At 43.0% G+C, this 27,191-nt stretch overlaps 1 protein-coding gene across 3 annotated transcripts in view; it reads right to left on the reverse strand.

Moving 5' to 3' along the window:
• Positions 1-27,191, reverse strand: part of TLN2 (talin 2) — a 461,407-nt gene that overhangs the window by 249,044 nt on the left and 185,172 nt on the right. For all 3 annotated transcript variants that reach the window (XM_030931227.1, XM_010374223.2, XM_030931226.1), the window contains one exon: positions 6,629-6,704. The gene's annotated coding sequence lies outside the window, so the exon portion shown is untranslated. The remainder of the gene's footprint in view (positions 1-6,628; positions 6,705-27,191) is intronic.

Raw genomic sequence — 27,191 nt, forward strand, 5'->3', positions numbered from 1 at the left:
TTTTTTAGATTCCACATGTAACTAAGAATGTGGGTATTTGTCTTTCTATGCCTACCTTATTTCACTTAAGATAAAGCTCTCCAGGTTCATCCATGTTGTTACAAATGACAATCTCCTTCAAGGCTAAATAGTATTTCATTGTGTATGTATACCACATTTTCCTTATCTATTTATCCACTGATGGACACTTACGATGATACCATATCCTAGCTACTGTGAACAGTGCTGCAATGAACATGGGAGTGCAGACGTCTCCTCAACATGTAGGGTTACTGGATCACATGGAAGTTCTATTTTTAATTTTTTGAGGAGTCTCTAATCTGTTTTCCATTATGACCCTATTAACTTACATTCTTTCCAGTGATATACAAGAATTCCCTTTTCTCCACATCCTCGCCAACACTCATTATGTTTCATCTTTTTTTTTTTTGAGATGGAGTCTGCACCCAGGCTGGAGGGCAATGGTGCAATCTCAGCTCACTGCAACCTCTACCTCCCAGGTTCAAGCAATTCTCCTGCCTCAGCCTCCCAAGTAGCTGGGATTACAGGTGCCCACCACCACGCCTGGCTAATTTTTGTATTTTTAGTAGAGACGGGGTTTCACCATGTGGCCAGGCTGGTCTCAAACTCCTGACCTCAAGTGATCCCCACCTCAGCCTCCCAAAGTGCTGGGATTACAGGCGTGAGCCACCTCACCCAGCCCATCTTTCATTGTTTTGATGATAGCCATCCTAACAAGTATGACGTACTAGTCTCACTGTGGTTTTAATTTTCATTTCCCTGATGATTCCTGATGAGTATTTTTTCATATACCTGTTGGCCATCTGTGTATCTTCTTTTGAGAAATGTCTATTCAGATTCTTTGCTCATTTATTAATAGGATTATTTGTTTTTTTCTATTGTTTGAGTTCCTCATATATTCTGCATAGTAACCCCTTGGCAGATGCATGATTTACAAACATTTTCTCCCATTCTCAGGCTGTCTCCTCAGTCTTGATTGTTTCCTAAGCTTTGCAGAAGTTTTTTAGTTTGATGTAATCCCATTTGTCTATTTCTCTTTTCATTGCCTGCGCTCTTGTGTTGACATCCAAAAAAAGTCTTTGCCCAGACCAATGTCACGGAGTTTTTCCCGTATGTTTTCTTTTAACAGTTTTACTGTTTCAGGTCTTATATTGATGTCTTTCACCCATTTTGAGTTGATTTTTGTATATGATGTGAGATATGGTCTAATTTCATTTTTTTGCATGTGGATATCCAGTTGTCTCAATACTATTTATTGAAGAGACTGCCCTTTCCCCATTGTGTGTTCTTGGCACCTTTGTCAAAACTCAATTGAGGTGGGCATGGTGGCTACATCTGTAATCCCTGCACTTTGAGAGGCTGACATAGGAGGATCACTTGAGCCTAGGAGTTTGAAACCAGCCTGGGCAACATAGGGAGACCTTGTCTCTCCAAAAATTTAAAAATCAGCTGGGCATGGTGGCACATGCCTGTAGTACTAGCTACTCAGGAGGCCAAAGTGGAAGGATCACTTGTGCCTAAGAGGTCAAAGCTGCAGTGAGTCGTGATCTCACCACAGCACTCCAGCGTGGGTGTCAGAGAGAGATCCTGTCTCAGAAACAAAACAAAACAAACAAGTAACAACAATAACAATCAATTGACCATAACTGTGGATTTATTTCTGGGCTCTCTATTCTGTTCCACTGGTCTATGTGTCTGTTTTTATACCAGTACCCATGCTGTTTCCATTACTACTGCTTTGTAGCATATTTTGAAGTCAGGTAGTATAATGCCTCCAGCCTTGTTCTTTTCGCTCTAGATTGCTTTGGCTATTCAGGGTCTTTTGTGGTTTCATACAGATGTTTCTTATTTTTAGCCATTTGCATACAATATTTTGACTTAAATTTTTTAAATAAAAGATCCTCCATAAGACCATTGTTTAGATCACAGCAATAGGATTTTCCTCAACGTTTATCAGGCTTTATAGTGGTGTGTTGACAGCACTGCAGCTGGCCTTACATGTGTTTTTTTTAATCTTAGTAAAGTCATGTTTACACTCTATAAGTAGTACACTAGTTATTTTATGGATTTGGAAAGCTGTCCAATTCTCATTTATTGTAAACAGAATAGAATGGCCATTTTAGATCTTCACAGTATGGAATTTCGCAGCTAAAAAAGAAAAGTGATTGTTTTTAAAGGTTCAAGTTCTACAAAAAAATACTCAATTGCAGATAAATGTGTTCTAGAGTCATCAAGTCCAGGCAATCCAATCAATTCTTAATGTAAGGAAACAGCATATCCTATTATACCATGGATTAGTAAGTTTAATTATGAAAAATAGCCTGGAATTTTTTTTTTTTTTTTTTTTTTTTTTTTTTTGGTGACAGAGTCTTGCTCTGTCACCCAGGCTGGAGAGCAGTGGCGGGATCGCAGCTCACTGCAACCTCTGCCTCCCAGGTTCAAATGATTCTCCTGCCTCAGCCTCCTGAGTAGCTGGGATTATAGGCACCCGCCACTACGTCTGGCTAGTTTTGGTATTTTTAGTAGAGATGGGGTTTCACCATGTTCGGCTGGTCTCGAACTCCTGACCTAAGGTGATCCGCCCACCTCGGCCTCCTGAAGTGCTGGGATTACAGGCATGAGCCACCGCATCTGGCCTAGCCTGGAAATCGTTATTGTTGTTCTGAAACATTTACTAAGCACAAACAGCAGAGTGAGGAGCCCAGCCTAGGTCCAGGACTCTTGATTGACAGTGCCAAGGAGGACTCTCAGTCACTCAGGGAGCCTGTAGGTGGGAGAGCAAGTGATGCCTGCAGTCATCAAGAAGCATCATCCAAAGAATCAGCTAATGGAGGGTGGCAGGAAGACAAAAGTGCATAACAGGTTACATTTTTAATGAAGTAAAGGAAGCATAGAACAACTTCTCTTCACTGACATCATAGCCCTTAAGTGACTGGTACAGAATGACAAAGAACTGCAAAGATCCTCCTTTGAAGTTCACAGATTCGACAATTCTCTCTAAACAGCAGTGGGAACTAAAAATTCCCTGAGAGCCAAAAACAGTAGTTTTCATTGAAAATCGATTTTAAAATATTTTTCTTACAAGCCTTCAAGGAACAAAAAGGTCAGAATATTGCATTTAATCTCAAATTCAGAATATATCACAAGTCATTACATAAAATGCTAAACAAATCATTTATCATTCCCCCACCCCATCTATCAATCTCTCTTTTCTCACATGCACACGCATCCATGCATGCATGTAACTCTTTAAAGCATCATGTTTATTCCTGCAAAGCGTGGCAGTCTCAAATTCTCAATTGCTCATCTCTACAAGATCTCATCCAGAATGTCTTAGCCTTATGAAAGGCTCAAGAACATGACTGATTGGTTACATTGTTCATTCATTAACTTTTATTCAGACTTAGACTGGTCCAGATCACTTAAAGCAATTCTCCTTCCTCTGGTTTATGTCAAAATAAAAGCTCCTGCTGGCATTTACTCATGACTTTATATACTTTCAGACATGTTAGGATTTCAGGTAATCTCTCCTATTCCTATACATTTAAGACAAATGTTTCTGTTGTTGTTCAATACAGCTTTTTCTTAAAAAGGGAAGAGAATCAATATTCCCGGGTAGAGGAAACCCATGTGAAGCATACCAGTTAGGCAGTAAACCAACAGTTGACAGAACAGAAAACAACTAGGTAAGTCTGTCAAATTTCATTTAGGTTTCCCAGAAAATCAGAATGTTAACACAAATGAAAGCCAGAAATCACTAAGGGAGAGTTCCAAAGGACCGAACCACCATATTCCAATCAACGCAGAGCACACGTAACTTCTCAGGACTCTCAGAAGCAGCTAGGATTGTGCAGGCTTCTTGGAATAGGTATTGCCACTCTTCCCCACATTAGTTTGCTGTGCTAAATAATTCAGTCCTTTATTCCCTCTGTCTTCCTCCCACCCTCATCCTCACACATATCCCCATACCCCAAGGAAAAGTAAACAGAAAGCAGTTTTCCATTTCCCACAGATGACGGCTTAAGAATCCACCTGGAACACTCCTTTCAGATCTGAAGTCTTGGGAAAGGCTTCGATCTGATGTGTTTCCTGTCCACTGTGCCCCAGGTCTTTCAGCCAGATTGGACCACTCGGCACCCTCTGTGGGTCCTCAAAGGACAATATCCACCCCCCTGGATTCTCAGATGGTCCTCTGGGCAGGCAAGCTCTTCTCCATCCTGAGCACACCTGATTCCACTGTCATCAGCTCGGAACTCTGGGCTGTGCCCTCGACCTCCACACCCAGCCTGGAGCTCCTCACACCCACGGTGTGCACTGGTCTCTTTGGAGTCTGCTATTCCACTCGCCTCACCCCTGGCTCTCGGCATCCCCACATCCCAGGCAGACACATAACTGTCAGATCACACCTGGCCAGAGGCTGCCTCACAACAGTTGGAAGGAAGGAGTCTGCCACTTCCATCAGGTTACTTAAAACTGTCAATTTTTGTCTTTACCTTGACCGTGGTGTGACTCAAAGCTAAACTGGATGCTCGCATAAATGGGCCATTTTTACTTAAGGTTCCCAACAGAATCCCTTCTGTTTGGCCCTCTGACCTCTTTAGTTCAACCATGCTAGCAGTCACAGCATTTTCTGGAAACAGGCAATGTATAAGTAAAGTAGGTTTCTTTCCTGCTTCAGAGGAATGATACAGTCTTAGAGGCAGAAGAGCCCTCAGCAGTCATGTGCCCCAGTATTTCCCAAACACCAGTTCTCAGACCAATTTTGGTTAGTCTATGGCTGCTAGTCACTGGACTACAGAGAAACAAGGAAGACACAGGAAATAAACAGCATTTTCATAATGCTAAATATGTACAATCTAAGGACAGGTTTAGGAATAATCCTATTCTTTTAGTATTATTTTCTCTTCAGCGAAATTATATTAGTAGATGGCAGTTATTTTGTGAAAATAAATCTTTGAAGGCCGGGCGCGGTGGCTCAAGCCTGTAATCCCAGCACTTTGGGAGGCCGAGACGGGCGGATCACGAGGTCAGGAGATCGAGACCATCCTGGCTAACACGGTGAAACCCCGTCTCTACTAAAAATACAAAAACTAGCCGGGCGAGGTGACGGGCGCCTGTAGTCCCAGCTACTCGGGAGGCTGAGGCAGGAGAATGGCATAAACCCGGGAGGCGGAGCTTGCAGTGAGCTGAGATCTGGCCACTGCACTCCAGTCCGGGCGACAGAGCGAGACTCTGTCTCAAAAAAAAAAAAAAAAAAAAGAAAATAAATCTTTGATTATTAAAAATTCCACACACAAAATACAAAGAACAGTATATAAATATATAGTGAACCCTCATTCACTTATCCAGCTTTAATCATCAACTTTCTTTACACACAGCCAAAAAAATTAGAAATAGGTCCTGAAATTGTTTTTCCTATTCCACAAAATTTGAAAGTATAGACATGACCAGGTTAGGCCAATTTACACCTGAAGAGAAACGACACCAAGATTAACTAACCTGTCCCAAGTTCTGCAGCTGGTCAGGAACAGAACTGATACATCTGGGGTGTGCCATGATACAGCTACTGAGTAAGAGCATCAACTAAGACCAGCAGAAAAAACCTGTGTCTCTGCCCAGGATACTTCACACACACACACTACTTGGGATCATACAACTCCCCCGGGACAACCAAAGAAGGAAAACAATAATCTACAACCAAAGTTTACTTTATCTCATGCTAGAACAATTGTTTCCCAACCATGGAGGGCTCCAGGAACCACCAACCAGTTTCAGTTCAAAGACTACCAGAGATATCAACGACAGACTAGATAAGGAAAATGTGGTACATATACACCATGGAATACGATGCAGCCATAAAAAAGAACAAGATCATGTCCTTTGCAGGAACACGGATGGGGCTGGAGGCCATTATTCTCAGCAAACTAATGCAGAAAACCAAATATTGCATATTCTCACTTATAAATGTGAGCTAAATGATGACAACACAAGGAAACAAACGGGAAGAGAGAAGAACAACACACACTGGGGCCTACTGGGGCATGGAGGGTGGGAAGAGGCAGAGGATCAGGAAAAATAACGAATGGACACTAGACTTAATAGCTGGACGATGAAATAATCTGTACAACGAACTCCCATAACACAAGTTTACCTACGAAACAAACCTGCACATGTACCCCGAACTTAAAATAAAAGTTAAAAAAAAAAAAAAAAGACAAAAAGACCACCAGAAGTTTCTGCATTAATTCCTTACCCAGCACTTACCCCCTCAAACCACCCTAAGAGAAGATTTAGGAAGCAAACCAGGGTGACTGAATGAGAATTCACATTATAAGGTCCAATATGATTTAAAAAAAAAAAAAAAAAAAAAACAGCTACTCAGCTCCTCCTCTGGACCCCTACCATCACCTCACCAAAGTACCAGGAGGAAAAATCAGACAGGAATGGGAATATTAGGACTGGGCACTCTATACACCTGCCTCACAGAACCACAGGAAGATCAAATGAGACAGCATAACAGACAGCAGTTTTAAGATTTTATAAAACTATACCAATGCAGGGGGTTGGCCAATTGATGAGAATAAAGTATCTTTGCTAAAGGACTTACCTTAAATTCTCAGTTTCTATTAAGAGTGGATTTCCCTGAATATATCCTGAAGCATGTGAGAAGCCTCCTGCAGCACCTAAAATAATAATAAAAACCATCAGAGTCAAGTAATGTTTTTGAAAAAGAATCTCCATCTATACATTTGGTCATTTCCCCCACACTAAGCATGAAAGGAAATAACTCAGGAAACAATGAATTTCCGCCACAACACATGGGATGGGAATTTTCTTTACCCACAGGGAATTCAGGTCCCAAGACACTTATTTTGAAGACCAAAATCATGTTACTGCTGGCAAAGAGACAAAACACATTTTCTTCTTGTGGTAGGAATGCTTTAATGGCTTTGAATTTAAACAAAAACCAAATACAGACATCCACCTCCCTCAAGGTCGAAAACAAAAATCTCAGGCAGTGCACTCTGCTTCTTTTTAAAATTAGTTTACACGAGGTGCTCTTGTCTTCTTTTTTTTCCTATGTAGTTCCTCTAACACATCTGTGAAGTGGTCCCTTCTTGATTTTGCTGTTCCCATGTGGCTCCTGGTTCTCTAAGGCACTGGGAACTTGCTCTGTGGAAACCCAATTTGAAGCAGAGAAGCACTATAAGCAATTGTAGAAATCAACAAAATGGCCTAGCCACAGTTAACGAACAGGCGCCTGCGTGAGAACATGCACACATATCTACGAAACAGAATAAACATCCAGATACAGAATGAAGGATTCATATGAAACAGTCCCAAGTACATGCAATCAAATCTGGGTGTACAGCAGACTAGTTAACAAATGGTGTTGGTTAGCATTTAAGAGAAGAAAACTCTACATCTCTCTCTCCCTACTTATGGAACAATAAACCCAAAAAAGGTTCCTTTTTTTATTTTATTTTTTGACAAAAGTATCGTTTTTAAAATTTCTGTTCTATTTTTGCCATTCAAAAATTTTAGATTAAAAAAAATTGTTACTAGCTACACGTCTCAGTCCTTTATACTTCCATATTTTGGTGTCATTCTTAAAAAGGCCTTTCCTACCCTATATCTATATATATTTTAAATTTATATCATACATATATATATTTTTTTTGTTTTGTTTTGTTTTAAAGACGGAGTCTCCCTCTTGTTGCCCAGGCTGGAATGCAATTGCGCGATTTCAGCTCACTGTAACCTCTGCCTCCCAGGTTCAAGCAATTCTCCTGCTTCAGCCTCCTGAGCAGCTAGGGTTACAGGCGTCCATCACCACACCCAGCTAGTTTTTGTATTTTTAGTAGAGACGGGGTTTTACTATGTTGGCCAGGCCGGTCTCGAACTCCTGACCTCAGGTGATCCATCCACCTGGTTCTCCCAAAGTGCTGGGATTACACATGTGAGCCACTGCACCCATATTTCTTTATAGTAACAAAAATAGACTAAGATAGTCTTAAAAATAAACAAGAAAATTAATACTCCTTCAAAATGGATAAAGAAAAATTTTTCATAAGACTCTTAAAAAACATAACAGCAAGAAACATATGAAAAGACAGCAACTATACCAACAATAAAAATACGTAATTTTAGGCCGGGCGCGGTGGCTCACGCCTGCAATCCCAGCACTTTTGGGAGACCGAGGCGGGCGGATCATGAGGTCAGGAGATCGAGACCATCCTGGCTAACACAGTGAAACCCCGTCTCTACTAAAAATACAAAACATTAGCCGGGCGAGGTGGCGGGTGCCTGTAGTCTCAGCTACTTGGGAGGCTGAGGCAGGAGAAGAGCATGAACCCGGGAGGCGGAGCTTGCAGTGAGCTGAGATGGCGCCACTGCACTCCAGCCTGGGTGGCAGAGCGAGACTCCGTCTCCAAAAAAAAAAAAGAAAGTGATAGAAAATGGAGACCTTATTTGTACCTATCAGACTGGTAAAGATGGCAAAGACCGACAATAAATAACCAATGATATGGGCACTTTCATGAAGGGAATATAAATTGGAAACATCATTCTGTAGCCATCTGGGAGATTATGTCAGCGTGTAAGTTGGCATGCCCTTTGATCCAGCAATCCTACTTCTAAGAATTCACTCAAGGTAGATAATTATGGAAGCAGAGAGATGGATACACATGGCATTGTTTGTAATTATGAAGGGAGGAGGATAAATGCCCCTAAAGGCCCACAGATATGAGGCATGTTGAGTAAGCCACATAGATATTGAAAACAATTTTGGAGGTCTATATTTATTGATATGAAAAGATATCGATTATATACTTTTGCATGAATAACATAGGTAAATGACCACATGCAGTATGATTCATTTGAGTATGTGTATTCTTGGATGTCCAAAGAGATATCTAGAAGGGTGTTTATCAAAACAGTTATGATTCTGGTTATCAAAATGCTAGATGATTTTTACTTCTTATGCTGTTTGAATTTCATAAAATGAACAATCATTATTTTTCTAAATACAATGGAGCTACTTAACTTTTAAAATCTCATGTTGAAGTTAAGGAATATACGACATCAATGTCCACTCTCCTTCTCTATCAATTTTTCCTCCCTGACTTTACTGACATTCGTGCACACATGTGCTCTTAGTGAACACTGGGTAGGGAGTTATCTTCCTCGAATCAGCTCCCATTCATTTCCAAGGGCCATGTCACCCCTGCCTTTGGGTCCCTAAGATACTCTATATCCCTGTTACAAATCTCCCTTTCACTTATGCTAGACAGAGTGAGTGTGTTACTGTGACCAACAGAATCCCATCTAATACAGTGCTTCTTTTTCCTTTCCATTTCATCTTCTCAACCATCCCATACCATCTGAAAATAGAATAATCCTGTAGTCATATGAGTGAAGAGTTACCACACAATTTCAACTAATGTTTATGTACTACAGCTAAAGTAACTGAAGAAGCTCAAAGCTGCTATGAAAACAGGCAAAAAACTATTTCAAGAGGCAGGTAGATTCATTCCTGACTAACAAGGGAATTGATGAAGAGATTTTCTGAAGAAGAATAAAAACAAAGGAGACATAATTGTACAGATGGGCCATTCCTTGTGGTTAAAATACTTTCCATTATGTGTAAGCACTTCACAGATGTATTTTTATTGGGTTATATTTATATATGAAATAATTTTTTCTATGGAGATTATAAAATACAGAAATGTATCCCCATAATGGGCCCATAATGTTTACTTTATCTCCAGCAAACAAATTTATTCTTCTCATTTTCCTTTATGTGTAAAAGTTCAGGAGTCCCATGTAATACATGTATCTTCATAATGGCATAATTATAAACTTGGCTAAAAAGTCATAACTCCTTGTAGATGCACAAATCTTTTTATAGGCATGTTGGATATAAAGTACAAATCTAATTAACCCCCTTCATCTGCTGGCAGCTTCTTCTTCCCCACACAATCTTCCTAGAAGTTAGACAAAGGACAAGAACCACTCTCCAATTTCAGAGATGAGCAATCATGAGACTTAACATAGATTAAGTATCTGTGACTCCAAAGCACAACACACCCCCCACCCCACCCCCAACACATGGGCCACCCAGTGTGAACTGCTGGCCTCTGTTCTGGCCCTCTTTAGTGTTAAACAAGTCCACATTTGCGACGGAGATGCATGAGGATTTATGAGACAAAATGTTGCATTTAGGGAAAGCAACAGCACAGCAGTTAAGAGGAAGGTGTCCGATCCTGGTTGGATCATTTACTAGTCATCCAGCTTGGTGTGCCTTAACCTCTCTGTACCTCAGTTTCCTCTTCTGTAATAATGCCAAGGGCAGCCGTGAGGATTAAAGGAGATATTATATCTGATGCAATCAGCAATGCTCAATAGTCACTGAGCTCCCTTGAGCTCCAGCTCAGGGGGTGTGATGGCAACAGCTCATGCTAGAAACTCCTTCATTGCCTGATCATAACAAGGTCCCTAGAGAATGCTGAGACAGAACATGTCTCCATGGAAGCACACCTACCTGTTTAAAATGCTTATTATCAACATGGATAAGATATATCCAAGTAAATAGGAGCTTATTTCAAAGGACCAGGAGCTTGCTATTTAAAGGAAACTTGCTTTAAAGTAGCCTTCTCCAGAGTAACATACGATAAATCATTTAGCAGCTCCCATCATGTGCCTTTTCTGGATTATTCTGAGAAGCACAGAAAGATGTGAACAAAAGTCAGCAAAAGCTACTACCTAAAATGCCGGTCACCAACAGCAGGGCATTAAGGCAGGCCTTAACTCTGATCCTGCATCCCAGACCCCTTCCTACTTGCTCAGGAGAGCTTAAATACACCTCTCAGAGTCCACGGTTGCTCATCCTAAGAGCAGAAATGATCATACTCATACTTAGCTATTTTGACTGTTGTGAGGATGAAATGAGAGATTAGCATGGTGTCTGGAATCCAATAAGTGTTTGGTAAATGATACACCTAATATTATCATCTCAACAGCATTAAAGAAAAAAAGACACATATTAAGTAATCTCATGGAGACCATACCTGGCAGTTTTTCACCATGAGAGTTTTACAGGCTGGTTTTCCTCATTTTACTTGGCTTAATCCCCACAGGAATGTGGGTGTAAGTTGAAGGGGATGTGGAGTGTGCAGGATGTATGCAGCTGAACCCTCACTATGCGCTTTAGACTCATGCAGCCAAGAACCCATTTCTCATCAAATTCCATTAAAAGGCAGGGAACAGGGCGACACCACACTCAGGCTTTGCCCTGACATCAACTGCATGTGCGTAAAAATCAGAATATGGGCTCATATGGGCCCCAGCCCAAGTGTTTTTGCTCTCCAAAGTTTTTTAAAAAGTGTTTTTATAACATAAGACCAGGTAAAGCAGAGAAAATCCAATAGGTTTAGCTGAGGATGAACAAGCATTACTCTTGGCTTGAAGCGATCACTAATTTTTGACATATTTTATTACTCATCAGTCAAAATCATAAAATCCAAGAAGCAAACAAATAAACCAAAAGTTCTTTGGCAGCCATACACAGACATGGGAAGAGCTGAGGAAAAATTTTGAAAACAAAATTTCCCAACTTCCACCACTTGCCAAGGACTTCCTTGTTTTTGCTGAAGTCTTGAGAATGCTGTAATTCGAAGTGTAGCCCAGTGATTAGAGTCCAGCTCTGCTGGGTCAGAAGATATCTGAGACTCCAAGGGGAGATGCCCAATGCTCTGCTCATGGCTTCCCTGCACTGACTTTCCAGCTTGAGGCTGGGGTTTGGGTCAGGGTCAAAGGAAACTCAGTGAAGAGCAAGTAGACAGCGTCAACACCCAAGGACCTCAGAGATGACAATATGCTACCTCGCCCTTTTGCAGGACAGAGAAGAGAGTGAGCCTAGCAGAAAAGCCCCAGAAATCCTTCTGTATTGCTCTAAAAACAGCATTCCAGCAAACTAGGAGGTAAAAAGTGTCACACGCAAAAAAGATTCTCAGTATAAAGGGGGGAAATGCTGGTTTAAACAAAATTAAGGAGTTTCTCCAATGCAGACTATTCTGGATGTTTTTACATGCTCATGTTGATTATGAGTAAGTAGCTCTAACCTTACGTGTGCACAGATTTCCTTCATTTTTGTGGTCTACATCTTGGGACAAGTGTCCCACGCAATACTTTGGAAAATAATGCTATAATTAGTTCTTGTATGTAAATAATTGTTGAAAGTTCATTTTGTACCACTACATTCACAATTAAATGATTAAGCACAATTCATATAAGTAATCAGGTAATGGTGTCAACAATATCAACTCAAAGTAGCTTAAAATATATGCTTACTAGGAGGGCAAGAGAAAAGGTCTCCTTGTACTGCTTTAATTCACACTGTCTTTATGAGCTTTTCACAACAAAAAGAAACAGAGATGCCATGAATTCTTTATGGTTCTCTAATTCACTGACTCCCCACCCCTTAAAATTTTAAAAACAGTTACAGTAAAAATAAATTAGTAATAGGTGTAACTAGAATGGAAACTCCATGAGAACAAGAACTCTCCTTATCCCCAGCCCTCGAACAGTGCTGGGTACCAAGATACCCCACAAATATTTGACTACATGAATCTAAGGATGAATAAATAAGCTGTTCCTAAACATGCTATTACTACCTCATTTCATGAACTTGCCAAAATATACACTATGCACTTTTATATTTTAAATTGATTTTGAAATGCTTACTATAAAATCATTTTTTATTTCTCTTTTCTGAAAGAAGTTTATTCCCCCATTTTTTTCCCAGCATAGTCTCCCATCTTTTGTAATCCCACCCTACCCCCAAAAAAAGGAGAGAGGAGAAAAGAGTATTTTTCTTTATAACTTCTGGGTTAGAAGAAAGTTTTTGTCTCTAGACCAACTACGATATTCAGTATATTATTATAGCCAATTGTTTTCAATAGAAGGCTAATTAACTAACATTCAAATGCCTAGGAATTTCAATTAGAGCCACACAGAGGGTCTCCTTTGGGGGAAGGAAAAAGAAACGCATTCATTTTTCAGAAAAAGGCAACTCTACAAAAATAAGCTTTTAACACTGAATTCCTGAAAAAGCAACTGGTCATGGAATATAGGTATCAAGAAATATCCTATACTATTAAATTACACTTAATATTCTGAACGTAATCTTTAAAATAACCCTGAGATGTTATAACACCTTCAAATGGACAAGTACAAACTTAACTGTTTTTGCTAAACTCCATTATAACAAAGTCTGGCAATGCATTTTAGAAAAATTTGAAACAATGTTTTGTTTGTTTGTTTTTAAGGAGGCAGGGGAGGAAAGAGCAGGGATAAAGTGTCTAACTCTTCCTTGGTCTTTCAGCAAATTAAATTAATTTAAACCCTTCCCCACCCTCAATTCCTTACACAAAGCAGTTAATGGCCAGGGTTTTCCTACTGGCAATCCTCAACTTCTGGTTGGACTATACTCTAATCTACTGTAGCAGCCTTCCCAGGCCCACCTGCTTGCCAGCTTCCTTCCAACAGGTTAAACCAGGTTAACACAGTCACTGGGGTCGGGTCCCCAGTTCCTACAAACTCAAGGCCAAGTTCCCAGGCTGCAGATACCCACTTCCTCACCTCCTGCCTGGCCTGCCCTGGGAGTCTGTGCTCCACCACCACTGAGCCAGTGCGCCTCATGTCCCCTGCCCTCTGAGCCAGTTTTCCCCTAAGAGAGCTTTGATGCCCACTCTTACATGTCTACAATGGCCTCCCCACACCCCCATTCAATCTAGCTGTCCATCAAGTTCCACCTGCTCCAAGGAGACTTCATTGACCACATCTCAATTTCTGTACATCCAAAAGTTTGTTGAAATAATCTATTTACATGTCTGTATTTCTCCATAGACTATGAGCTCTTACAGGGCAAGAACTATGATTTCTCCCATATTTTTATCCTCACCTCAGAGCACAGTTTCTTATACACATTAAGTACTCAACTGAATGACTGAAAAATAGTGACTCCAAGAAAGTGGGGCAGGCACAGGGGACCTCAAGAAGCTGAGGTACAGCAGCAGGGTCAGGAATGCATCAGGCGCGCATGTGTGTGTGTGTGTGTGCGCGCGCACGCACGTGTGCGCACACACATCCACTGAAGTTATGGCTGGCTGATTCTATGATCACCCTCCCTGGGACTTCAAGGTTCCAGTTTAAGCCCTCCTTTTCCTTTCTCAGTCCCAGTGATTAGCCCACCATTCATACTTTTTTCTTCTTCTTCTTTTTTTTTTTTTTTTATTAGACGGAGTTTCACTCTTGTTGCCCAGGCTGGAGTGCGGTGGCACAATCTTGGCTCATTGCAACCTCCACCTACCAGGTTCAAACGATTCTCCTGCCTCAGCCTCCCGAGTAGCTGGGACTACAGGCGCATACCACCACGCCCGGCTAATTTTTGTATTTTTAGTAGAGACAGGGTTTTGCCATGTTGACCAAGCTGGTCTCGAACTCCTAATCTCAGGTGATCCACCTGCCTTGGCCTCCCAAACTGCTGGGATTACAGGCATAAGCCACCATACCCGGACCGCTATTCACCCTTTTGCTACAAACCTGGGGTCTGTGAATAAACTTCTACTCCTCTTTGGTCTGTTGTCAACTAGGGAGATACACTGTTTTATATTTATGCCTTCTTTCCCAGCCCCAAAGCAAACAAAGGCTTTCATGGTATAACAATTAGAGAATGAAACAAAAAGATCCCCCTCTGTACGCTATTCCCTCATCCCGGAACCCTAAGAGCACTGTGTCTATTACTCTCACTCATTCATTCCAATTTGGACCCTTTAAAAGAGCACAAAGCCACACAGAATACCAACAGTAGAAGCTGATCAACACCATAGGTAAGTGTTATTCATCAACTACTTGAGTTTTTCTTTTGGAAAAACAGAATGAGAGGTTCCAGTAAAAAGAGTAAGGTACATGTATACAATGGAATACTATTCAGTGCTGAGAAGAAAAGTGCTATCAAGCCATGAAAAGACATGGAGGAAATTAAATCCACATTACTAACAGAAGAAGCCAATCTGAAAAGGCTACATACTACACAATTCCAACTCCATGGCATTCTGGAAAAGGGAACGCTAGGGAGACAGTAAAAAGATCAGTGGTTGGGCCAGGCGCAGTGGCTCACACCTGTAATCCCAGCACTTTAGGAGGCCAAGGCTGGTGGATCATGTGAGGTGAGGAGTTAGGAGACCATCCTGGACAACATGGTGAAACCTGGTCTCTACTAAAAATACAAAAATTAGCCAGGCATGGTGGTGGGTGCCTATAATCCCAGCTACCCGGGAGGCTTAGGCAAGAGAATCACTTGAACCTGGGAGGCGGAGGTTGCAGAGAACCGACATAGTGCCACTGCACTCCAGCCTAGGCAACAAGACCGAAACTCTGTCTCAAAAAATCAATCAATCAATGGTTGCCAGGGATCAGGGGGTGGGCGGAAGGGAGAAAAGAACAGGCAGCACTGAGGATTTTTTGGGCAGTGAAACTACTCTGCATGATACTACAAAGTATCATTCTACATTTTTCCAAACCAAAAGAACCTGCAACACCACGAATAAACCCTGGCCAGGCACAGTGGTGCTTGCCTATAATCCCAACACTTTGGGAGGCGAAGACAAGCGGATCACTTGAACTCAGGAGTTAGAGACTAGCACTTTAGGAGGCCAAGGCTGGTGGATCATGTGAGGTGAGGATCATATTCATGGGCAACATGGCAAAACCCCATCTCTACCAAAAATACAAAAATTAGCCGGGTGTGGTGGTATGTGCCTGTGGTACCAGCTACTCGCAAGGCTGAGGTAGGAGGCTCATCTGAGCCTCAGAGGTTAAGGCTGCAGTGTGCCTAATCTCACACCTGTACTCCAGCCTGAGCAAGAGTGAGACCCTGGGAAGGAAGGGAGGGGAGGGGAGGAGAACCCTAAAGTAAACTATGGTCTTTAGGTGACAATGATGTGTCAATATAGGTTTATCAATTATAACAAATGCACTACCCTGGCGTGGGATGTTGGTAATGGGGAAACTATGGGTGCAGTAGATATAAAGGAGCTCTCTGTACTTCCCATTTAATTTTGTTGTACTTCCCATTTAATTTTGTTGTAAACCCAAAACTCCTCTGAAAAATAAAGTCTGTTAAAAAATAAACAAAATATTTTTTAAAATACAGAGAGAAAGAGGTGTGGTGCTGCAGATGCCACCCAGACACTGAAGCCAAGGAACTCCCTATGGGGACTCTCACCACTGCAGGCCAGGGCCTGGGAGAGGTGTAGAGTGACACACATTGGCTGGGCCCAGGGAAGCAGACATGGAGGATCTGGGATCCTCCTGGCCAGGTAGAGATCCTCTGACTGTATCTGAGCACTCCGGTTGAACAGGGGCTGCACACACAAGACTCCATGCTGCTAGAACTGACCCTGGGAAGGTGCATCCTCCTCCGTTTTTATTTTCACTGCCACCCTGACCATTAGCAGGAGGGCTATTCCTCCATGCTCATAACCTCAGGAACTGCTTCCACAGTGACACGATCCAGCTGAAGGACCTGCAGAGGGAGAATGTGACTTCCTCAAGTGGTGAATCTCACCTGATTTTCCTTACCAGTGGAAACTCCGTCATCTGTAATGAAGTATCTCAGGTCTGTAGCTAGGAGAAGGAGGGGCATCCTCTTCAAGGGACACATTTCTATGAATACTCACACTGGCTCCATCCTCCAGCCCACAAAGCCTGGCTGCCTGATGCCACGAGCCAACACACCACAACGTAAATGCAACAGGAAGAAACAATCAAAGTGTAATGTGAGTCTTCTCAGCCCCCAGCAACCTAAGATAAGTATCACAAACAAGAACACGAGGTCATTTGAGGATTCGGCTAATCAAGACTGAATTAGATACTCAGGTATACATAATGTGCAAATCAGGAATACTCACTTTCCATAAATAAAACCTGTCACCACTTGGCCCTGATTAGCAGTTATTGTAACCCTCAAAGTTCATCTTTCCAAAGTGATTTTTCTGTGCTGCTCTCTCTCACCATGTGAAGGCTCGTTTTCATAAAATTGCCACCTGATATATTTCTCCAAAAGCTAAATTCCTCTTCTCTTTCCTCACATGGCCAGTGATATTTTTGCATATTCGCTATGGCACCTCTCATTCAAAACCCAAATCCCTCCTAACAAACTGTACTTCTTCTTCTCAGTATATTGTATAAATTAATTCTCCTCAGCCCTGTTTCCCTCCTCCTGGCCCTGAGCTGTCGACCCAAGGCTCCCATTTTCTGAGACGCTCTTTCCCCTGTGGTTCCTCCTACTCTTGCATTTCTCCAAATTTTCATGGGTTTTGTAGGTTTCTCCGCATAAAATGGCAACTCATTCTATCATGTTGTATTCTTTCTAACAACCAATCCACAACATAGGCTGCTAAGACTACACAGAGAAGGAATACTCAAGTGCCCAGCACCGAGCCTGGCACCAGGTCACCCAGGGCCGGGGCATCCTTGCTCCCTGACGCAGTAAGCCCTCCATGCCTCACTCCACTCCCCTGTAAAAGGCCAATGCCAGGGTCTCCCTCACCAGCTGATGCAAGGGACACACAAGCACAGCACACCTGCAATAAATGCTGGCTTTCTCTCCCCCCACACACGGACTCTCAGCTCCCTACCTGGAATAAAATCTCTGTGAGCAGGATGGGGATTCACACCTTTCCTGTATTTCTTTAAAGCATTTTCACGAAGTGGAATATGCAGGAGATGGGGTTTTTGTTTGTTTGTTTGTTTGTTTGTTTGTTTTGAGACGGAGTCTTGCTCTGTCACCCAGGCTGGAGTGCAGTGGCACAATCTCGCTCACTGCAACCTCCACCTCCCGGGTTCAAGTTCTTCTCCTGCCTCAGCCTCCCGAGAAGCAGGGATTACAGTCATGCACCACCACACCTGGTTAATTTTTGTATTTTTAGTAGAGACAGCGTTTCACCATGTTGGCCAGGCTGGTCTCGAACTCCTGACGTCAATATGTCCGCCTCAGCCTTCTAAAGTGTTGAGATTACAGGCGTAAGACACCATGCACAATGGTATTAAATAATGTTTTCTAGTTCCTGGTGGTTCTGGTTCTCTTTGGGTGACGAGATTTTATAACTTATTTACCACGTCATGTACTATATACGTGTTTAAAACTTTCTTTTAAAAAAGTTAAATACATACAATGTTGACTGCAGCACTATTCACAATAGCAAAGAATTAGAACCAACCCAAATGTCCATCAATGATAGACTAGATTAAGAAAATGTGGCACATATATACCAGGGAACACTATGCAGCCATAAAAAAGGATGAGTTCGTGTCCTTTGCTGGGACATGGATGAAGCTGGAAACCATCATTCCCAGCAAACTATCACAAGGACAGAAAATCAAACACTACATGTTCTCACTCATAAGTGGAGAGTTGAACAATGAGAACACATGGACACAGGGCGGGGAACATCACACACCGGGGCCTGTCACGGGGAGGGGGAGCATTAGGAGAAATATCTAATGTAAAAGACGAGTTGATTGGTGCAGCAAACCAACAGGGCATACGTATACCTATGTAACAAACATGCACGTTGTGCACAAGTATCCCAGAACTTAAAGCATAATAAAACCAAGTTTTAAAAGCTAAATATGTACAAAGAAAATATCATCATGAACCCCTATGTACTCATCACTCAGCTTCAACAATTACCAACTCATGTCCGAAATTATTTCATCCTAGACCCCCATTTAATTCCTTCCCAGCACTCACTGGAGATTATTTTGAAGCAAGTATCACATATCAGATTTAAATAGAAGTATTTTATGAAGTAGTTTTTTGTTTGGTTTTTTTTGGGGGGGGGGGGGGTTTAAGACGGAGTTTCGCTCTTGTTGCCCAGGCTGGAGTGCAATGGCACTATCTCGGCTCACCGCAACCTCCGCCTCCCAGGTTCAAGTGATTTACCTGCCTCAGCCTCCCGAGTAGCTGGGATTACAGGTGTGCACCACCACACCTGCCTAACTTTGTATTATTAGTAAAGACGGGGTTTCTCCATGTTGGTCAGGCTGGTCTCGAATGCCCAACCTCAGGTGATCCGCCCACCTCAGCCTCCCAAAGGGCTGGGATTACAGGCATGAGCCACCATGCCCAGCAAAGTAGTATTTTCAATAATAAGAAGCATAACAAAGCTGCTTTCACTTAGAAAACAAATTCTCTACTCATTAAAGTTACAGCCATCTTACTCTATCTGATCCCTATGGCACACAGTAAGACAAAGGTGACCCAGGAAAGACACAGCAGGCCTTAGTTGATTCCTGGTGGCACACAGCTGGCCAGGTGACCATGGGCAGGACACGCCTGCCCTCCCAGACCTCACTCCCTGGGGCAGAAACCAGGACATGAGGACTCCTACTCCACCCGCCTGCATGAGCCCCTGCTCTCATGGGACAGCAAGGACTTTCTACTTCTCCATTTATGTTCTCAGTGTTTCCCTCGGATTTCCAGAATCAGCTCCTCTGCAGAGAGTAACTTAACTCGTACTTGCTCTTTGTCAAAAATAGAATGAATAAATATATATATATACAAATTGCAAAGTCTCCTCCAGGAACAAATTTCCTGCATATTAGCCTTTTATGTGGGGGGGAATCATTCCATTATCCTTTTTTCCCCCTCCAATGTCTTCAAATGCAAAAAAAAAATACAGAGCAATGTCTTACTCATATCTCTGTGGGTGTCTGTCCTTATGGGGCAAGTACCAGCAATTCTCGTGCTCCCTCCCTGCCCCTTGGATGAGATTGCCAGTCTACCCCACACAACTCACCTGCTAAGAAACAACCGATGCATCTGGCAGGGGCCTTTGGGGTGGGTGCAATTCCCGAGGGTCCACTGCTATACCCTCATAGTAGACAGTGTTCCTCTAGATTCTAATTCCTTTTCACAAATGCATAAACATGTTACATATCCTCTCACCATAAATAATATTATTTGAACACAGCTTTATTTTTTTTTTTATTTTTTGAGACGGAGTCTCACTCTGTCACCCAGGCTGGAGTGCAATGGCGTGATCTTGAACACAACTTTAAAACAAAAACATTAACTCAGGCTTCATTTTTGAATTGTTTTGTATACTTCCTTGAATATTCCCTGCCAATTCTCACTAAGATTTAAATATTTACATGTTCTAGTAAGACAATCACCACTATCTTAGAGCATAAAATATCACATAATCACCCCACAGACCCCTGCAGACCAAGAGTCAAAACACTCTATTGCTATTTTAAAAGGCAGTTCCCAATTCCTACTTTCAACCGTACAAATAAACAAAATAAGACAAAATTACATCTGACTGTTATGAATTGGGATACTGAAATTTCACACTAAGCAGTTGGGAAAATATTCAAAATCCATGATTCTACCACAAAGCAGGGAGGGCTGGGCACGTTCCACACACCTGGAGAACAGCCACTCACTTGCTTTCCACTGGTTTTCAGTGGATGAAGTAATGAACATGGAATTAAACTATAGCTTGAACACTGATGAAGCTAAGTCACACAAACCTTCATGCCTGACCTCTGCAGGGCAGTGGACTTTAGTGAGATTCCAAGAAGTGTTTTCTGAATGGTCATCAGCGAACAGAAGAAGTTGGACTAATTTTTTTTTTTAAGTGATTCCATGGAAATTGATGAATTAAGTAAAACCTCCATTATTTAGTTCACACTACCAAGAAGTGGTCTGCCTTCACCAGTTTGTGACTAGTCTACAGTAAATACAGAAATTGAGACTAAACACTTAGAAAATTCTATATAGCAATTGGAGTAAGTGATTTACACTGATTCTGATTTTTTTAAATGTGCTTGTATTTTTTTTTCAAATATTTCATTTTTATTGAATTTTGCAAAAGTTTATCAGCCTGAAAATATTTTTGTTTGTTTGTTTGTTTTTGGAGATAGGGTCTTGCTCTGCCACTCATGCTGGAGTGCTGTGGCACAATCTTGGCTCACTACAGGCTCAACCTCCGAGGCTCAAGCGACCCTCCTACCTCTCACCACCTACCTCCCAGCCTCCCAAGTAGCTGGGACTACTGGCACATGCCACCATTCTGGACCAATTTTTAAATTTTTGGTGGAGATGAGGTTTCATCATGTTGCGCAGGCTGGTCTTGAACTCCTGGGCTCAAGCGATCTGCCCACCTCAACCTCCAAAAGTGTTGGAATTACAGGCATGAGCCACTGTGCCCAGCCCTGAAACAGATATTAAACTTTCAAATGATTTCAGAAGCACTCATCTAAGTCAACCCACCAGAATCTCCAGTTTTTTGGCAATCTCCCTCTACATTTGTAGGAGGTAGGGAGTGGCAAGATAAACAGAGAAAGTGAGCCGAGACTCTATATTTTTAGACAGAAAAAAGCTAGGATTAGGATCTGTAACACTTACATTTTTATATCTACAACTAAAATGCCAAATTTCTTCAATTATAAAATGCCATGAATTATAAACCACACTGTGACATATAATACAGTGTTGATTGGTCCTGATTTCAGAAACAGAAAAATTTATACAAAAGGAAGGTTAAAGTCTGGAACGATCATAGCTCAATAAGCAAAAACATCAAGTATTCATTATACTCATTACACACACGCAAGGAAAGAGTCTTTTTTTTTTTTTTTTTTTTTTTTTTTAAAGACAGGGTCTCGCCCTGTTGCCCAGGCTTCAGTGGTGCGACATAGCTCACTGTAACCTCAAACACCTGGGCTCAAGCAATACTCGCACCTTAGTCTCCTGAGTACCTGGAGCTACAAGCATGTACCACCATGCCTGGCTAATTTTTTCATCCTCATTTTTGAAGAGGTGGGGTCTAGCTATGTTGCTTGGGCTGGTCTTAAACTGCTGGCCACATGTGATCCTCTCCCCTCAACCTCCCAAAGCACTGGAATTACAGGCTGAGCCACTGCGCCTGGCTATTCCTGTTTTTTAAAAGCCTTCCAGGTTGAAGTTAAAGGCAAAAAATTTCTAGATGAATAAGAGCCCATTACTAAGCATCAACTATGCACAAAACATCTCAAGAGACCAAAAAAAAAAAAAAAAAAATGAAGTGACAGTCCCTGGAGAATTCATAATTGAGATGGGAAGACAGATGGTACCTAAAATACCAAGGAGTTGAGAGTTAAGCAGCTTAAAGCCTCAAATGACTTGCACTGGCAGTCACTTCATTTGGTCCCAAGGCTCCTTCCTTAACCCTGCGCCAAAGATGGGACACCCAGGAAGGGCTGCATTTTTTCCCCGCCTTTGACCCAAAGTTGAAGGCACGTGCAGGGCGTCAGGTGGCTGAGCTCCCAACCTGCCTCCAACTTTAATCAGATAGTTGTGAGCTTGGGCAGCTATTTCCCCATTAAGCCACTGTGTCCCCATCCACAGAAAAGAATAATAAAGCATCCCTCTCAGGGTTCTGGGGAGGGATCCTTCTGCTGGAAACAAAGCAAGAAAGCAAGCAAGAAAGCAAGCAAGCAAGAAAGAAATTCAGGGATTTGGGCAACTTGTAGACTGAAGGGAAGGAGCAAAAGGGAAGGCAGAAACCATGGACTAGGGAGGGAAGGGGATTCCTGGGGAAAGGAAGAGATGGGAAATGGGTAGGTTATTCCACCCCCAGGCTGGAGCATGGCCAGGGAGAGAGAAGGGAAGCTGGGGGCATGGCCCCATGGAACCCCTGTCATCTGTGCAAAATAGGAGGAGGGCTCTCTATGAAAAGCAGGTGCTGAAGAGGAGGGGTAAAGAGCTGCATTTTTCCTGAAGAAGCTGTGTGCTCAACGGGGCCCCTAGAAGGATGAATGTGGGAAGAGGGCCGAGCCAAGGTAGTGGGTCCTCATATGAGCTGGGACCCATCTCTAATGATGCATCCAAGGGCTGGGCCAGTGGGAGGGTGGAGGAGGCCACAACACCTGCATTCTCCAGGGTTCAGATCTCTCAGTGGAGCCAGGTAAAGAAGGAAGTGAAGACGGCTGCCAGAGTGAGAAGACAAGGAGGAGTTTCCTCAGAGAGGTTCTGAGGAGGTCAAAGAGCTGGTGAGGGGTGTGATCAAGGTGGAGCATGTCAAGAGGGCAGCATTTCTGGGGAAACCACACCTGGCTCAGGATGCAGTTATAAACACTGGTTGCTGATTGGAAGGGAAGGCTTTTACAGACAGGTAAGGGTCAGCTTGGGGGCTCAGTTGTTATGGGTTGGCCTGCAGGGGCAACTGGAGCCACTAGCTATGAGAAGAGAGGCATGGGAACCAGGAAGGCCCATGAACAGAGCACCAGCTCCATGGTGACAGCCAGGCCTTGGCCAGGGGAGGACAGCACAAGGCTGGGAGAAGCCATGGGGGCAAGACAGGAAGAGCGCAGCAGGAGGGGGTGGCGAACAGGCACAGAGCGTGGGATTCCAAAATGCAACAGGAGGTTAGGTGCCCACAGATCCCGCTTCCAGACCCAGGGTCAGTGGGAGTATGGGAGGGGGCACAGCCTCCCCAGAGAGGCCTGCAGGGGCAACAGCAAGGAAAGGCAGGGGCCACAAAGGTGGCTTGCAAAGAAAGCGTCAGGAAGCACCGATCCAGACTCAGTTTACTCTCTAATGCTTCGAGCATTAGTACATTTTTACGTACATCCAGAACTCAGGCTGGTGCCAGATATTGGCGTAGAAAAGTTTGACAGAGAGTAGATCTAAAAGGCTCCATCTAAGGGGGCAAAAAGGTTGGCCTGTAATCCCAGCACTTTGGGATGCCAAGGTGGGAGGATAGCTTGAGCCCTGGAGTTTGAGACCATCCTGGGCAACAGAGAACCTGTCTTTACAAAAAATAAAAACAAAAAATTAGCTGGGTGTGGTGGCACACACCTGTAGTCCCAGCTACTCAGGAGGCTGAGGTGGAAGGATCAACTTGAGCCCAGGAGGTCCAGGTTACAGTGAGTCATGATTGTGCCACTGTACTCCAGCCTGGGCAACAGAGCAAGACCCTGACTTACCAAAAAAAAAAAAAAAAAAAAAGGAGGTGACAATGACAGCAGCCCACCCAAGGGCAGGCATGGGGGGAGGAAGTGTCAAGCAATTCAGGACACCCACCAGCTGAGCACTGCCCTTAAGAAAGTGCTATGCCCAGTGTCAAGCCAGAGAACCTGGAAAGAAGAGCATAACAGGGAATTAGAGGAAAAGCAGGTTATCTACGATGTTTCTGCCAGGTGCCCGGCACAAGGCTCTGCACCCTCGCATATCGGACGCAAAGACACAAAAGATGACTTCCAGGTCTGTCCTGTCCTCGAAGATTTTGATTACATGAAAAGGTTTTACAGGGTAGACCACAAGATATGTAAGAGATATATCAACCAAATGCAACAAATGTTTAATATTGAGGAATGTTTAGGTGTAATGGTGGTTCCTTTCTTTGGGGGGATTATAATCGTGTTTAAGAAAAGAGCCCTTCAGAGGTGTATACTCAAATATGTACAGATGAAATGATGTGTTGTTGAGGATTTATTTCAAAATAATCAAGTGAATTTAACTCTAGTTAAAACAAGATGGCTCATGTATTGAAAACTGGAGACAAGCTGGTGCGTGGGAGCCTACCGGTCCTTCCATTCCTGCAGATGTTTACAATTCCCAATAACAAGCTAAAAACAAACAGGAGGCAACACATGAAGGTAAAGTACCTTGTTTTTAACTTAATTGTGTCAGTATGACATTACTACAACAAGCTCAAAACTCTCAAAGTGTATTTTTAAAAAATGATTAAAATATGTAAGGTTTTAAGGGTAGATGGACAGTTCCGTAGGGATAGAGTCTATTAAGTTTTCTAAAGAAGCAAGACTGGCTGGCTGTAAAAAGTGCGGTCATGCTTGAGAAGGTCCAGGAACTACATTTACCCAAAGAGCACGTCACCTTGACATTCCAGTTTGGCACCTTCTCCCCAGATGACATGAAGTAAGTTTGACTGACTCGCAGGAGTGATGGGCAATAGACTCCTGTCATGCTTTGCTGCCTGGCTGAGGAATAACGCAACCAAAAGGTACCAAGTGTCAGGCTCATCTCCCGAGCGCCCTCAGTGCAACTGGCATCTGCATTTTAAAACCACTTTGCTGTTCCTCCAGTGGTTTTAAAGGAGGAACAGCAATAAGCCTGAAAAGGAAGATAGCTAAGACCTGCTCTAAAAGTGAACGGCCTATCATGTTGATTGATCATCACCAGCTGCCTTCACTGCTGTGAGACTCACATTATGACTGGCTGACTACAGCTGGGTTGAAAAGTGATCCTTAAGAAGTAAGTGCGAAGGTTAAGGAACCCAACTGCCACTCCTCCCTACACACACACACACACACACACACACACACGCTTGTGGAAGCTTCTTCCACTACGCCGCCAGTAGTACGCTTACCACCTTGGAGAAGATGGGCTTAACCAGTGGTTCTCAACCAAGGGCAATTTTCCCACACAGGAGACATTCAGCATTGTCTGAGGAAATTTTTGGTATCCACCATTGGGGCCAAGTGCTGCTGGCATAGTTTGTAGAGGCCAAAGCAGCTGCTAAACATCCTCTGATGGTAAGAACAGCACCATACAACAAAAAATGATCTGGCCCAAAATGTCAACAGGCTAAACTTGAGAAACACTAGCTTAAGCAACCAAAATTAGGGAAAAGAGAATATTCAGACTTGTTCAGAGAGGTGAGGGAGACAGGGAGAGTGGGACAAAGAAAGAGAAAGACAAAGAAGAAGGAGAAAGAGCATTGCCTTCCAAACATCCTTTATTTATCTATTCCTACCAGTATTTCTTAACCAGACGTGGGATTTTATGCCATACATTCTGGCATAGCTCCCTCAGGAACACAAGAGGGGCTAGATACTTGAATGACTACAACTGCCAAGACAAATATTTGCTTTTTTCCAACGGCCATGTTTACCCAAGATTATTCCCTGTTGTTGAACTAGAAAGCAACAGGCTGTTGACACACTTGGAACCAAGCCAGGGATCTGCCTGGCACCCTCCCCGTGGGTGGGGCGGGGAGAATGTGGTCCAGAAAGGCCAATCCCTAAAAACCTCCTAAGCTTTTGGATCGAGCCACTTTGAAACCACTGTGGAAACACATTCACATCAACAGGGCAATCCTGTTGGTATGTTCAATAGCCCTGAAGAGTCTTGAGAAGAGGAAAGAGGAGGAGCGCTGGCATAAGGAAAAGCAAAGGGAGAGGAGAGATAGAGAAGGACGAGAGAGGACAGTTATCACCAAAGAACTGAACAGAGCTTTGACTGGAGCAAGGCAGAAAGGGAAAACTCACACAAAATTACTTCTTCATCAACTGTAGCTTTAAAGCCAGGAATTAACTTTAGCTTGATTATTAACCCTGAAACGTAACCCATACCTGACCTCCACAATGACGAATCCTAGCTTCTCATTTGAATTATACTGTCGGCATTCCCGTATGTGGAATGTTTATAAAACTATTCCGGTCACTGAAATTCAGCCTTGCCTATCCTACACAATCACAAAATTTCTCTCACGTGCTACCCAGCTTGTTTTCCACAGCCATTCCCCTTTACCACAAAAATCCAACCACAGCTACAATTACTGCCACTGAGTTCACCTGCTTACACAAGAGCCAAGAGAGATATCTGACTCCAGGCTGCACCAACCTCACGCATGAGCTGGAAGTGCCATCCTTCCAGAAAATCTGGGTAGCAGAGTGTGCCTGAGAAAACCACCCTAGCACCCAGGCAATCCTGGGCACCAAATGCCAGGCTAACCCTGCCTCCCCCTGGGAACTTTCTGAATCTCCCAGTTTCTCCTAAGAAGGAAGAGAGGCTCTAGAGCCAGGTCAGGCCAAATATCTGTGACTTGGGTGCCCAGAGGGACCCTTTGGTCTTCCCATGAGAGCACACCTCCACCTCTGGCCTGTAGGAGTTGAATGGTGGTCCCCCTAAAGATATACCTACATCTTAATTCCTGGAACCTGTGAATGTGACCTTATTTGAGAATATGATATTTGCAGATGTAATTAGGATATCGAGAGGAGAGCATCCTGGATTACACAGGGGGCTCCCAAATCCAGTGAGAAGTGACCTTAGAAGAGACAGAGAAAAAACACAAAGAACAGGCAGACTGTAT

The sequence above is a fragment of the Rhinopithecus roxellana genome, chromosome 5, assembly GCF_007565055.1.
Source record: "Rhinopithecus roxellana isolate Shanxi Qingling chromosome 5, ASM756505v1, whole genome shotgun sequence".
NCBI classification, from domain to species: Eukaryota; Metazoa; Chordata; class Mammalia; order Primates; family Cercopithecidae; genus Rhinopithecus; species Rhinopithecus roxellana.